Here is a 14,532-nt window from a genome sequence, read left to right as displayed (position 1 = left end):
AATAAAATATAAATTTCTATTTGGGCATTTTATATTTAACTGAAACTGACTCGTTTTGATTTATTAAATAGCTTAATGAGCTTATTTTAAAAATTAAAATAAGAAGACCAATCCAGAACAAGCAGAATATATATAAAATGCTTACATGAACTCCATATTGGTATTGTCAGTTCAGTTCAGTCGCTCAGTCATGTCCAATTATTTGCAACCCCATTAACCACAGGACACCAGGCCTCTCTGTCCATCACCAACTCCTGGAGTCCACCCAAACCCATGTCCATTGAGTCAGTGATGCCACCCAACCATCTAATCCACTGTTGTCCCCTTCTCCTCCTGCCCCCAATCCTTCCCAGCATCAGAGTCTTTTCCAATGAGTCAACTCTTTGCATGAGGTGGCCAAAGTATTGGAGTTTCAGCTTCAACATCAGTCCTTCCAATGAACACCCAGGACTGATCTCCTTTAGAATGGACTGGCTGCATCTCCTTGCAGTCCAAGGGACTCTCAAGAGTCTTCTCCAACACCACAGTTCAAAAGCATCAATTCTTCACTGCTCAGCTTTCTTTATACTCCAACTCTCACATCCATACATGACCACTGGAAAAACCATAGCCTTGACTAGACGGACCTTTGTTGGCAAAGTATCATCTCTGCTTTTTAATATGCTGTCTAGGTTGGTCATAACTTTCCTTCAAAAGAGTAAGCGTCTTTTAATTGCATGGCTACAATCACCATCTGCAGTGATTTTGGAGCTCAAAAAAATAAAGTCAGCCACTGTTTCCCCATCTACTTGCCATGATGTGATGGGACCAGATGCCACCATCGTTTTCTGAATGTTGAGCTTTAAGCCAGCTTCTTCACTCTCCTCTTTCACTTTCATCAAGACGCTCTTTAGTTCTTCGTTACTTTCTGCCATAAGGGTGGTATCATCTGCATATCTGAGGTTACTGATATTTCTCCCGGCATTATTGACTCCAGCTTGTGCTTCTTCCAGCCCAGCATTTCTCATGATGTACTTGGCATAGATGTTACATAAGCAGGGTGACAGTATAGAGCCTTGACGTACTCGTTTTCCTATTTGGAACCAGTCTGTTGTTCCATATCCAGTTCTAACTGTTGCTTCCTGACCTGCATACAGGTGTCTCAAGAGGCAGGTCAGGTGGTCTGGTATTCCCATCTCTTTCAGAATTTTCCACAGTTTATTGTGATCTACACAGTCAAAGGCTTTGGCATAATCAATAAAGCAGAAATAGATGTTTTTCTGGAACTCTCTTGCTTTTTCGATGATCCAGCGGATGTTGGCAATTTGATCTCTGTTCCTCTACCTTTTCTAAAACCAGCTTGAACATCTGGAAGTTCACAGTTCACGTACTGTTGAAGCCTGGCTTGGAGAATTTTGAGCATTCCTTTGCTAGCATGTGAGATGAGTGCAATTGTATGGTATTTAGAGTATTCTTTGGCATTGCCTTTCTTTGGGATTGGAATGAAAATGGGCCTTTTCCAGTCCTGTGGCCACTTCTGAGTTTTCCAAATTTGCTGACATGTTGAGTGCAGCACTTGCACAGCATCATCTTTCAGGATTTGGAATAGCTCAACTGGGATTCCATCACCTCCACTACCTTTGTTTGTAGGGATGCTTCCTAAGGCCCACTTGACTTCACATTCCAGGATGTTCGGCTCTAGGTGAGTGATCACACCATCGTGATTATCTGGGTGGTGAAGATCTTTTTTGTCCAGTTCTTCTGTGTATTCTTGCCACCTCTTCTTAATATCTTCTGCTTCTGTTAGGTCCATACCATTTCTGTCTTTTATTGTGCCCATCTTTGCATGAAATGTTCCCTTTGTATCTCTAATTTTCTTGAAGAGATCTCTAGTCTTTCCCATTCTATTGCTTTCCTCTATTTCTTTGCACTGATCACTGAGGAAGGCTTTCTTATCTCTCCTTGCTATTCTTTGGACCTCTGCATTCAAATGATATATCTTTCCTTTTCTCCTTTGCTTTTCACTTCCCTTCTTTTCACAGCTATTTGTAAGGCTTCCTCAGACGGCCTGAGTAGGAAGTCAAAAAACACCTGGAATAACAGGCAAATTTGAATGAAAAAAAAAAAAAAACAGGCAAATTTGGCCTTGGAGTACAGAATGAAGTAGGGCAAAGACTAATAGAGTTCTGCCAAGGGAACGCACTGGGCATAGCAAACACCCTCTTCCAACAACACAAGAGAAGACTCTACACATGGACATCACCGGATGGTCAACACTGAAATCAGATTGCTTATATTCTTTGCAGCCAAAGATGGAGACACTCTATACAGTCAGCAAAAACAAGACCGGGAGCTGACTGTGGCTCAGATCATGAACTCCTTATTGCCAAATTCAGACTGAAATTGAAGAAAGTGGAGAAACCCACTAGACCATTCAGGTACGACCTAAGTCAAATCCCTTATGACTATACACTGGAAGTGAGAAATAGATTTAAGGAACTAGATCTGATAGAGTGCCTGATGAACTATGGACGGAGGTTTGTGACATTGTACAGGAGACAGGAATCAAGACTATCTCCAAGAAAAAGAAATGCAAAAAAGCAATGGCTGTCTGAGGAGGCCTTACAAATACAAATATTGGTATTGTAGTCTACAAATAAAAGCAGTATAAAAAAAAAACACTTGTGATCAATCCAACTGTACCACTCACTGTTGATACAACCTTGAATAACATTGTTCACTTGTCTGAGACTCAGTTTCCTCACCTATTAAATGGGGAAAATACTACTTGGCTACAACCAAAGAGTCTGGTTGGAATTCAATAAAATAACATGCATAAAGGGTTTCTGCATGATACTGAACACAAAGATTTCTACAATCCTTATAAAAAGAACTTGAGCATTTTACATTACACAAAATGCATCAGGAATTTTATCTAGATCACTGGCAGAAAAATAATAATGTGGAAGGAAAAGTCATTTACTTATTGCACATGCTAAACCTATAAAATAAATGATATAAACTAGATAAATCTAATAAACTGAGTTTCTGAAATCCTAGGAGTCTATCTTGCAACACTGCTCCAAAAAAATCAATGATATTAACTGCCACCTTTTGCTCCAAAATTTGTTGCAAATAAAGGCCCAGGCAGATAAATTCTAGGAATATTAAATTAAACAAGGCAGCAGTGTATATTAAGAATTTGGAAAAAGTTCATGCATTTTGAGTAATAATCACTTTTTAAAAAATCAACTAAAAGAATTTTATCAGAATTATGCACATAGACTTAATATTAATTCTAATGGGGAAAACAACCATCCGAATGACAAATCAAGAACATACAAGTCAAATTTTCAAGAAATTCATGATGCAGTAAGCAATGTGTGTAATGTTTAGTGAAAAGGAAAAAATATGACAATATTTACAACTTTGTTTTTTAAATGTTTTCAAAATAAAAACAAACAAAAAAATGCCGGAATTTTTATGCAGGAATAATAATGCAGGAATTATTTCATACTAATAGAAATGGATTAATTCTTTTCTTTACTGGTTTATTTTTCAACTTTCCATTCTAATCAACTACAATTTCCACAATCAAAAAAATACAAAATTCATTTTGATTTTTAAAAAAATTTCACTAGAAGTTAAAGAAAATTTCCTCAATTTGATGAGAATTGTATTTACAAAAAACCAATAGCTAACTACTTTGTGGTAAAAGATAACATACTCTCCCCACTAAGATGAGAATTAAGACAAGGATGTCAGCTCTTACTTGTTCTGTTTAACCTCATCATGAAGGTCCTAGCCAGTATAATGAGAAAATAAAATAAAATAAATAAAAGGCAAATAGGAAAATATGAACTAACTAAAACTGTCTCTACTGGCAGACAAGATTGTTTACATAGAAAATTCCAAACAGTCTAGAAAACCTATTAGTGTAAGTGAATTTATTAACAAGACTGAGAATTCAGGGTCAAAATAAAGTATCAATTTATTTATATAAATAATTGTAAATTGAAATTTTTAAAAAGAATACCATTTACAATAGCACCAAATAACATAAAACAGACACTTTTTAAATGTGTGTTAAAGTTCTTTGCTAAAAGCTTAAAATGCTAATGAGGAAAATCAAGGCTTTATTAAAATGGATTAGAAACCATTCAGATGTTAATTCTCTTCAAGCAAAATTATAACTTCAATGCATCCAGAATCAAAATTCCAGGATGCTTTTCTATAGAAATAGGCTGATTCTACAAACATATATGGAAAGAAAGAGCTAGGATAACTAAAACAATTAAAAAGAAAAAAAAAAAATTGGAAGACTCAGACTTCCTAATTTCAAAACAAAACTACGAAGTTACATTAATGAAGACAGTGTAGTTTTGGCCAAAAGAAAGACACATGGAATGACAGAACCGAACTGAGAGTCCAGGAACGTATCTACACATAGAGTCAATTGATTTCTGACAAAAATGCTAAGAAATTTTACTGAAGAAAGGATAGTAAGGATAGTCTCTTCAACAAGTGTTACTGGACAAATTAGGTGTCCATATACCAAAAAAAAGAAAGAAAGAGAGAAAAAGAACTTTGACACATATCTTGTACTACAAACAGAAATGAATAAAAGGCTGATCAAAACAGATCACAGAACTAAAGGTAAAATCTAAAACTATAAAAGTTCTAACAGAAAACACAGAAAAAAAAAATCATTGTATCTCTGGGTTAGTCAAAATTTTCTAGATAGGTCACAAAAGCACAAATTACAAAAGAAAAAAAAATGATAATGTGGACTTCTTCAAAATGTACAACTTCAACTCTTTGAAAGATACAATTAAGAAAATAAAAAGACAAACCACAGACTGAAAGAAAATATCTGTCAACCTATATATGATAAAGTAATTGTATCCAGACTTCTTACAACTCAGTAATAAAACAGACCAAAGGTTTTAACAGATACTTCACAAAAGAAAACACACAAGATAGCAAATGACAGCAAATGAGCACATGAAAAGATGCTCAAAGTATTGCTGTGCTTAGTCACTCAGTCGTTTCCAACTGTTTGTGACCCCATGGACTGTAGCCCACCAGGCTCCTCTGTCCATGGGGATTCTCCAGGTAAGCATATTGGAGTGGGTTATCATGCCCTCCTCCAGGGGATCTTCCCAACTCAGAGATCAAACCCAGGTCTCCCACGTTGTAGGCAGATTCTTTACCATCTGAGCCACCAGGGAAGCTCAACATATTAGCTGATAGGAAAATTCAAACTAAAACATCGTTGAGATAGCCCTAAATATCTATTAGAATAGCTGAAATTAAAAGCAAAATGACAAATGCTGACCAGCATGTGGAGAAAATGGAACCATCAAACAATGCTGGTAATTTCTTATCTTCGGTAATGTTATAAAGTTAAGTGAACATTTGCCACATGATCAGAGATTCATACTCCTAGAAATTTAACCAAAAGATATGAAAGCATTTATCTACACAAAGACCCACAGAAGAATGTACAAAGAAATGTATGTGAATGTTTACAGCACCTTCATTCCTAAATGAGAAACACTGGAAACAACCTAAATGTCCATCAACTGGTGAATAAATAAGACTGTGATATAGCCATAAAATGAAATAGGCAGTCAGATCTGTCAGTCATGTCTAACACTTTGCGATCCTAAGGACTACAACATGCCAGGCTTCCCTGTCCATCACCAACTCCCAGAGCTTGCTCAAGCTTATGTCCATAAAGTAGGTGATGCCACCCAACCATCTCATCCTCTGTCATCTCCTTCTCCTCCTGCCTTCAATCTTTCCCAGCATCAGGGTTTTTTTAAATGAGTCAGTTCTTTCACTTCAGTGGCCAAAGTACTGGAGTTTCAAGTTCAGCATCAGTCCTTCCAATGAATATTCAGGCCAGATTTCCTTTAGGATTGACTGGATCTCCTTGCAGTCCAAGGGATTCTCAAGAGTCTTCTCCAACACCACAGTTCAAAAGCATCAATTCTTCTGTGCTCAGCCTTCTTTACAGTCCAACTCTCACATCCACACATGACTATTGGAAAGACCACAGCTTTGACTAGACAGACCTTTGTCAGCAAAGTAATGTCTCTGTTTTTTAATATGCTAAGTCATAGCTTTTCTTCCAAGGAGTATCTTTTAAATACATGGCTGCAGTCACCATCTGCAGTGATTTTGGAGCTCAGGAAAATAAAGTCTGTCACTGTTTCCATTGTTTCCCCATCTATGTGCCATGAAGTGATGGGACGAGATGCCACAAACTTCGTTTTCTGAATGTTGAGTTTTAAACCCGCTTTTTCATTCTCCTCTTTCACTTTCTTCAAGAGGCTCTTCAGTTCTCCTTCACTTTCTGCCAAAATAGGAGTATCATCTGCATATCTGAGGTTATTGATATTTCTCCCTGCGATCTTGATTCCAGCTTGTGCTTCATCCAGCCCAGCGTTTCTCATGATATACTCTGCATATAAGTTAAATAATCAGGGTGACAATATACAGCCTTGAAGTACTCCTTTCCTGATTTGGAACCAGTCCATTGTTCCATGTCTGGTTCTAACTGTTGCTTCTTGACCTGCATACAGATTTCTCGGGAGGTAGGTCAGGTGGTCTGATACTCCCATCTCCTGAAAATTTTTCCAGTTTGTTGTGATCCACACAGTCAAAGGCTTTGGCATAATCAATAAAGCACAAGTATATGTTTTTGTGAAACTCTCTTGCTTTTTTGATGATTCAATGGATGTTGGCAGTTAGATCTCTGGTTCCTCTGCCTTTTCTAAAACCAGCTTGAACATCTGGAAGTTCACGGTTCACGTACTGTTGAAGCCTGGCTTGGAGAATTTTGAGCATTACTTTACTAGCATGTGAGATGAGTGCAATTGTGCAGTAGTTTTGAGTATTCTTTGGCATTGCCTTTCTTTGGGATTGGAATGAAAACTGACCTTTTCCAGTCCTGTGGCCACTGCTGACCAAACTTGCTGGCATATTGAGTGCAGCACTTTCACAGCTTCTAGGATTTCACACTTTCAAATCTTTTAGGATTTGAAATAGTTCAACTGGAACTCCATCACCTCCACTAGCTTTGTTTGTAGGGATGTTTCCTAAGGCCCACTTGACTTCGCATCCCAGGATGTCTGGCTCTAAATGAGTGATCACACATCATGGTTATCTGGGTCATGAAGATCTTTTTTGTACAGTTCTTCTTTGTATTCTTGCCACCTCTTCTTTGTATCTTCTGCTTCTATTAGTTCCATACCATTTTTGTCCTTTATTGTGCCCATCTTTGCATGAAATGTTCCCTTGGTATCACTAATTTTCTTGAGGAGATCTCTAGTCTTTCCTATTCTACCATTCAATATCACAATAATCCAAGTTTATGCCCCAACTAGTTATGCTGAAGAAGCTGAAGTTAAACAGTTCTATGAAGACCTGTAAGACCTTCTAGCACTAACAGCCAAAACATATATCCCTTTCATCATAGGTGACTGGAAAGCAAAAGTAGGAAGTCAAGAGATACCTGGAATAACAGGCAAATTTGGCCTTGGAGTACAAAATGAAGCAAGCCAAAGGCTAACAGTTTTGCCAAGAGAATGCACTGGTCATAGGAAACACACTCTTCCAACAACACAAGAGAAGACTCTACACTGGATATCACCAGATGGTCAATACCAAAATCACACTGATTATATTCTTTGCAGCCAAAGCTGGAGAAGCTCTATACAGTCAGCAAAAACAAGACCGGGAGCTGACTGTGGCTCAGATCATGAACTTCTTATTGCCAAATTCAGACTTAGATTGAAGAAAGTAGGGAAAGCCACTAGACCATTCAGGTTTGACTTAAATCCCTTATGATCATATAGTGGAAGTGACCAATAGATTCAAGGGATTAGATCTGATAGACACAGTGCCCAAAGAACTATGGACGAAGGTTCGTGACATTGTACAGCAGCAGTGATCAAAACCATCCCCAAGAAAAACAAATGCAAAAAGACAAAATGGTTGTCTGAGGAGGCCTTACAAATAGCTGAGAAAAGAAGAGAAGCTAAAAGCAAAGGAGAAAAGGAAAGATATACCCATTTGAATGCAGAGTTCCAAAGAATAGCAAGGAGAGGTAAGAAAGCCTTCCTCAGTGATTAATGCAAAGAAATGAAATAGTACTTGGCAATAAAGCAAAAAAGGACAAAGCACTGATACATGCACCAAAATGGGTGAATCACAAAAGCATTAAGTGAAAGAAACCAGAAAAAAATTCTATTTGTTGTAGGAGTCTGTTTATATGACATTCCAGAAAAGACAAAGCTATATGGATAGGGAACAGATCAGTGGTTGCCTGATCAACCACTGAGGGGAGGAAACCAACTACAAAGTCGCATGAGGGAACTTTTTGGAATGATTGAAATGTTCTGTGTCTGGATTGTGGTGGTAGTTATACGAATATTGTGCATGTGTCAGTTTAAAGAACAAGATACTAGAGTGTTTTTACTTATAAACTATACCTCAATAAGCCCACATTTTAAAAGACACAAGACATGCTCTTTTGAAAAATATGTTGTTGTTATTTAATTTTTCAGTCATGTCTGACTCTCTGCAACACTGTGGACTGTAGCCAACTGGACTCCTCTGTCCAAGGAATTTTTTAGGCAAGAATACAGGGATGGGATGCCATTTACTTCTCCAGGGAATATTCCCCACCCAGGGATCAAGTCCCAGTCTCCTACATTAGCAGGTGGGTTCTTTACCACTGAGCCACCAGGGAAGCTTTGAAAAATATGTTTCAAATTAAATGACAACCCAATAAATGGGTATTGGGGTGGAAGAGAAACAGTGGGGGAAACAAAAATTTTTTAGAAATATTACAAATCAAAATACTGATTTATCATTAGTAAGAAGAAACACACTGATATAAAAAGTTACTCCAGTGTGTCCTTTTTATTGTTCTCATTGTTTAGACAGAAAATAACAAAATTTGATGAGTTTCAAGAAAGACCAAAAGTCACAAGTAACAGATTGATAAAGGAGGCACAGTGATTACAAGCTAAAATTTGGAAACACTCACCTAAACATGCCCTTTCCAAGTTACTAATAAAAATGACCTCAGCCAACTAAATGCACTTCCACCCCAATTTCTGCTATGAAATACAAGACAATAAACATAGTTTTCTTTATTCATAACAATCCTATATACTTTACAACCATATATATATATAGCTAGGAATATAAGATAAAGTGCCTCTAACTAGGCAAATTCCTATTTGTCCATTTAAGCTTCAGACTAGCTACTTGGTAACCATCTATCTTCTTTTTTTTCCCCACTGCCACTCCAAAAAAAAAAAAAAATGCTGTCTCTCTATGATGACTTTCTGCAGTTTCTGTTTGATATCAAGATGATTAAAATAAAATAGGAGCTTTGAGCTGATCACTCCAATAAGAAGATACATTTTTCCATTTAATAAAAGTTAGGTAAATTGTAACTTTCACCACTTTGTTTTATGTTTATTCCATTTGGCGTGTACTGTTGCTGGGAAACCAGTTAATAATAAGATTTCCCAACTCACAGAACAACTTCCTAGCCAGCCTACAGTCTACCAAACTTCGTAACCAGGGCAATTCTCTACCACACAATTTACCCAGTAGCCAGCACCACACAGGTGCACTCTCTCTGGCGTCCTCCAGCTCCATCAACCTTACAGGTACAGTAGCGCTAATCCCCTCAATGGAACAGAAACTGCAGCAGAAAGCAAATGAGATAAAGGATACAGGTCTCCGATGGCAGAGAACAACGTGAATTTATTGCCAGTCCCTGTCATCCCATCCAGCTAAATATTCTGGGAACTCGGTCTTAAACTGTAGGGTGAAATGTTAGCCCATCCCCCCGTGACAAGATGAAAAATCAGCCCACCCCCATCACCAGCACTAATGCAACATTCAAAATGCCGTCCAAAAGCCTTCGTCCAACTACCACCCAGATAAATATTTAACGAGTAAGGTGGGCATCAGTTCCTGTACAGTTCAGAAGGGGAGATAGGAGAAAGAGAGTCCTAATTCCTAAGGCGCCTCTAAATCACCTACAGCTGTGGTCAGAACTTGACCCTCCAGGTAATCAGGCTGTGCCCCAACTCTCATCAGGGAAGCAAGTGAGAGTAGCAGCAGCAACATCATCCTACCAAAAAAAAACAAACCCCACTCAGAGCTGCTTTTAATAGGGTTCCCACTCCTTCAAGTGAAGCCAAACATAGGTTTTACGTCCAAAGCTTTGCTCCGCAGTATGCAACAAGGGCAGATGGAAGAATCATCTTTATTGTAGGAGAGGGGGCGCACTTAAGGGGATGAAAGATGCCTCACCACTTGGAAAGTTACCGGCCACTGCCTTCACTCTGAAATGCTACTTTTATTGCAGTCTGTGGCCCAAAGTAAAGACAAGGAAATATGACTGTCTGACGGACCCTGTTGTACTTAAGTCAAAGGGAAAACTTAAACAAGACGCGATCGGTGAAAACTCGGCAAGGATCAAAGTCACCGTTCATGGGAGCTTTGGTGACACAGTAATCACGTGTACTTGTGCGTAGACTTTCGAAAACATTCGGTTCTGGAACATGCAGGGGCAGAAATGTGCCGGCGAGGGAAAGCACGGGTAGACACCGCCCGCTGGGGAGCGAGGCTCGGCTCCCGCCCGCGGCGGGTCACGCCCCGTGACTCCCCGGCCCGAGACCTCCCTGGGCCGGGGTCGTACCTGCCGGTGGCAGAAGCCCGTCCGCGCTCCCAGCCCGTGCCCAGGCCGCCTCACGGCGCGCCGCCGGCCTCGTGCGGCCCGGGCCCCAGACCCAGGCCCAGAAGGCGAGCGTCCGTTTACCTGCGCCCCGGCTCTCGCCGCTGCCGCCTGCCGTCACTGCCACCACAGCTGCGCTGCTCCCCCACAGCGCCAGGTGAGCCACCCCCAGCACACAGGCACGCGCGCACCCCCGGGCGCGACCCAGACCTAGGGGAATGCGGCCCAGGAACAGGCGTTGGGACAGCGCACTCACCACCCGGCTTCCAGAGCCTCTGCCCCCGGAAGTTGATTTCCGCCAAGGCCCGCCCAACACCGCGCCTGTCACTCAACGCCCACAGGCGCGTCACGTATGCCCAGGCCAAGCGCGAGCCCCAGGCCCAATCTTCTGAGACCCGCCAGTTTTGGCTCCTGTGGTCTTCAGAGCGCTTCCCTGTGAAACAGGTTGACTCGGGCGCTACCTCCTGTTGGTTACAGCTTCTTGTTCACTTGAATGACAGACCCTGTTTATGTGACTAACCCATTCAAGTCAAACCATCCCCATAATGGCACTCCTGTCTAGGACTTGGTAGGACTGGTCCTGAGAAGAACGGGCCCTGATTTCTTAACCACTTCCAAACAGACTACCCTAAATACTGTAACTGAGTTAAGTGCTTAAGAAAAGAGTGGACTAGACAACGTCTCCTCTTGACCATCAGAACTCTCACAGCACCGGGTCAAGTTCAGAGCCTCTCCAGACCACTGATGCATGACTCCAGCCAAAGAGCTCTGCTCTAGAATTACGTTTGTTCTTGGCTTTATCTCCACATCACAGTGATCTGTACATGCCATCTCTGTTCAAAGGAAAATCTGTTTTCAGCTGCCAAGGTACTCCCTGTTTACCAAACCTTCAAATAGTTTCTCCTAAAGAAAAGCTGCTAAGTCACTTCAATCGTGTCCAACTCTGTGCGACCCCATAGACGGCAACCCACCAGGCTCCCCCGTCCCTGGGATTCTCCAGGCAAGAACACTGGAGTGGGTTGCCATTTCCTTCTCCAATGCATGAACGTGAAAAGTGAAAGTGGAGTCGCTCAATCGTGTCCGACTCTTCGCGACCCCATGGACTGCAGCCTACCAGGCTCCTCCATCCATGGGATTTTCCAGGCAAAAGTATTGGAGTGGGGTGCCATTGCCTTCTCTGCCTAAAGAAAAGAGAGAATGATAAAATGACTATTTTATTTGAAAACAAGCATGGTTATATAAAGTTGTTTTGTTGCTATTGTTCCATTTCAGATCTAACCTAGGTCTCCCATATTGCCAACAGATTCTTTACCATCTGAGCCGCTAGAGAAGACACCCATATATAGATTTTTTTAAAATAAAGATTCTTCCAATTTTGACATAATAGGGATTTGTTGTTGTTTAGTCACTGAGTCATGTTTGACTCTTTGCAACCCCATGGACTGTAGCCCACCAGGTACCTCTGTCCATGGGATTTCCCAGGCTCCATTACTTTCTCCAGTGGATCTTCCCCACCCAGAGATCAAACCTGTGACTCTTGCATTGGCAGGTGAATTCTTTACCACCGAGCCACGGGGAAAGCAAAGAGGGATTTGGGAACATTTACCAATTTGTTAATGTAACTACTAAGCCAAGTTGGGACAATCCAAAAAGAGCACAAGATACACTCAAGATTTTACCTTCAAGGAGTCAACAGCCAAATAAGAAAGACAAGTAGCCTGGGAATTTAATCATTAGTCTCTGGAATATTGATGATCATTGTAGAACAGGCATTCTTTAACATTTTGAACTTTAACATTTTGGACATTATTTTTCTCATCTTTCCATTGAACAAAAGTGGATCAAGCCTGTAATCATCTCTGCTCTGTATTGGAGGTGGAAAATGTCAGCAAAGAATCCTAACAAGTTTTCCAGTAATTGCAGGCTCAAGGGATTAACAAACAGTTTCAATATTGAGCATGGATATCACCTCTTATGTACCCTTTTTTTCCTGTCCACCATCTTAGGTGTGTGCAAAGCCAACATTTGTATTATAGGATACTTTCCTACACATTATTTGTTTACCTGTGTACTGGACCACCAAGTCAAGGACCACTTCTCATTTGCACATCTTTTAGTCTACTTCTCCTTTATCTTTATATTCTGCAATCTAGCACAGTGTCTAGTGATTAGAAGAAAGAATTTAATATATGTTTCTTAAGCTGAATATATACAATTATCTTTGTATTATTTTGTGCCTCAAATTTCTTTCTGCTACAAACATCAAATAAGTTTCTGAGAGTTTTCACTGATATAACATGCTCCTTCTGTCCCACCTAATTCAATATTCAATATTGAGCTGATTTATAATAATAATAGAAACTAATATTTATTGAACATTCACTTTGTTCCCGGCTAAATATTTTCATCTGTTATATAATTTGTCATCACACTAATCCTCTGAAATAATTATACTGATATATTCACTTTTTAGATGAGGATACAGGCTTAGGAAAGGTAACTTGACCAAGTGGCAGAGCAGATTCAGATCAAGTCTGCTGAACAGAAAGATTTGTTAATTCACTACAATGTGCTATCTCTGCTTTTCACATCATTCATTTATGTATCCAGATTTCTCCAGCACCAGGAAGTCTTTCTCTCCTTTTATTAAGTATAGTTCAGTGGTTGTTGGTATAATCACAAAGTTGTGCAACGATCACAACAATCAACTTCAGAACATTTTCATCACCCCCCAAAAGAAACTTCATAGTCACTTCCTATTCCTCTTGTTCCCTTCTCCCTGATGCCCTAGACAGGCACTAATCTACTTTTTTTGTCTCTTTAGGTTTGTCTATTCAGGACATGGCCTGTGAACAGAATCATGCAATATGTGGTTTTTTGTGACTGGCTTCTTTCACTTCAAGCCATGTTGACAAACTTTGTTTATCCATTCTTCAATTGGTAGACATTTGGATTGTTTCCACTTTTAGGCTATTATGAGTAATGCTTCTATAAACATTGATATACAAGTTTTTGTATCAACATATGTTTTCATTTCTCTTGAGTGTATATATATATATATATAGCAGTGGAATTGCTGGGTCATGTGGTAACTCTATGTTTAATCTTTTGAGGAACAGTTGAACTGTTTTCCAAAGTGGCTACTATTTTTTCATTCCCATTTGCAATGTACTAAGGCCCTAATCTGGAGAAGGCAATGGCACCCCACTCCAGTACTCTTGCCTGGAAAATCGCATGGACAGAGGAGCCTGGTGGGCTGCAGTCCATGGGGTCACTAAGAGTTGGACACAACCGAGCGACTTCACTTTCACTTTTCACGTTCATGCATTGGAGAAGGAAATGGCAACCCACTCCAGTGTTCTTGCCTGGAGAATCCCAGGGACGGGGGAGCCTGGTGGGCTGCCGTCCATGGGATCACGTAGAGTTGGACACAACTGAAGTGACTTAGCAGCAGCAAGGCCCTAATATCTCCACAGTGAGCCTTTTTATCTCCTCTAGAACTTATGACTCTATTGCTGACTTTCCATAAGTCATCTTTTTTATTGTTAGTTACCTTTGTTATTTATGTATCTACAGACTTACCACCCTAATAGATTGTGACATTCTGAGACGAGAAACATAGTTCCTGCCCTCAAGAAGATTAAATTTGGAGAAAGATGTAGAGGATCAAATCAACTATGATGATAGTAAGCACTGAAATCAAGTTTGTTGTTGAAATGTGGAGGAGCATCTCACTCACTCTGCATTAAACAGGAAGTACTTCTCATAAAATGTAAAGCACA

The 14,532-nt window shown here is 40.0% G+C and overlaps 1 protein-coding gene across 5 annotated transcripts in view; it reads right to left on the bottom strand.

Moving 5' to 3' along the window:
- The window catches only part of CCDC91 (coiled-coil domain containing 91), a 395,228-nt gene extending 384,194 nt beyond the window's left edge, over window positions 1–11,034 (bottom strand). For 3 of the 5 annotated variants that reach the window (XM_027541623.1, XM_027541622.1, XM_027541620.1), the window contains exon 1: window positions 10,835–11,022. The gene's annotated coding sequence lies outside the window, so the exon portion shown is untranslated. Of the gene's footprint in view, window positions 1–10,834 lie in introns of all 5 variants that reach the window. The other 2 variants (XM_027541619.1, XM_027541621.1) reach the window with 2 other exon arrangements.
- Between the last annotated feature and the right edge of the window lie 3,498 nt (window positions 11,035–14,532).

Source organism: Bos indicus x Bos taurus, chromosome 5 (assembly GCF_003369695.1).
Source record: "Bos indicus x Bos taurus breed Angus x Brahman F1 hybrid chromosome 5, Bos_hybrid_MaternalHap_v2.0, whole genome shotgun sequence".
Classification (NCBI taxonomy): domain Eukaryota; kingdom Metazoa; phylum Chordata; class Mammalia; order Artiodactyla; family Bovidae; genus Bos; species Bos indicus x Bos taurus.
Note: the sequence above shows the minus strand (reverse complement) of the source record. Positions and strands in the feature narration are given on the sequence as shown.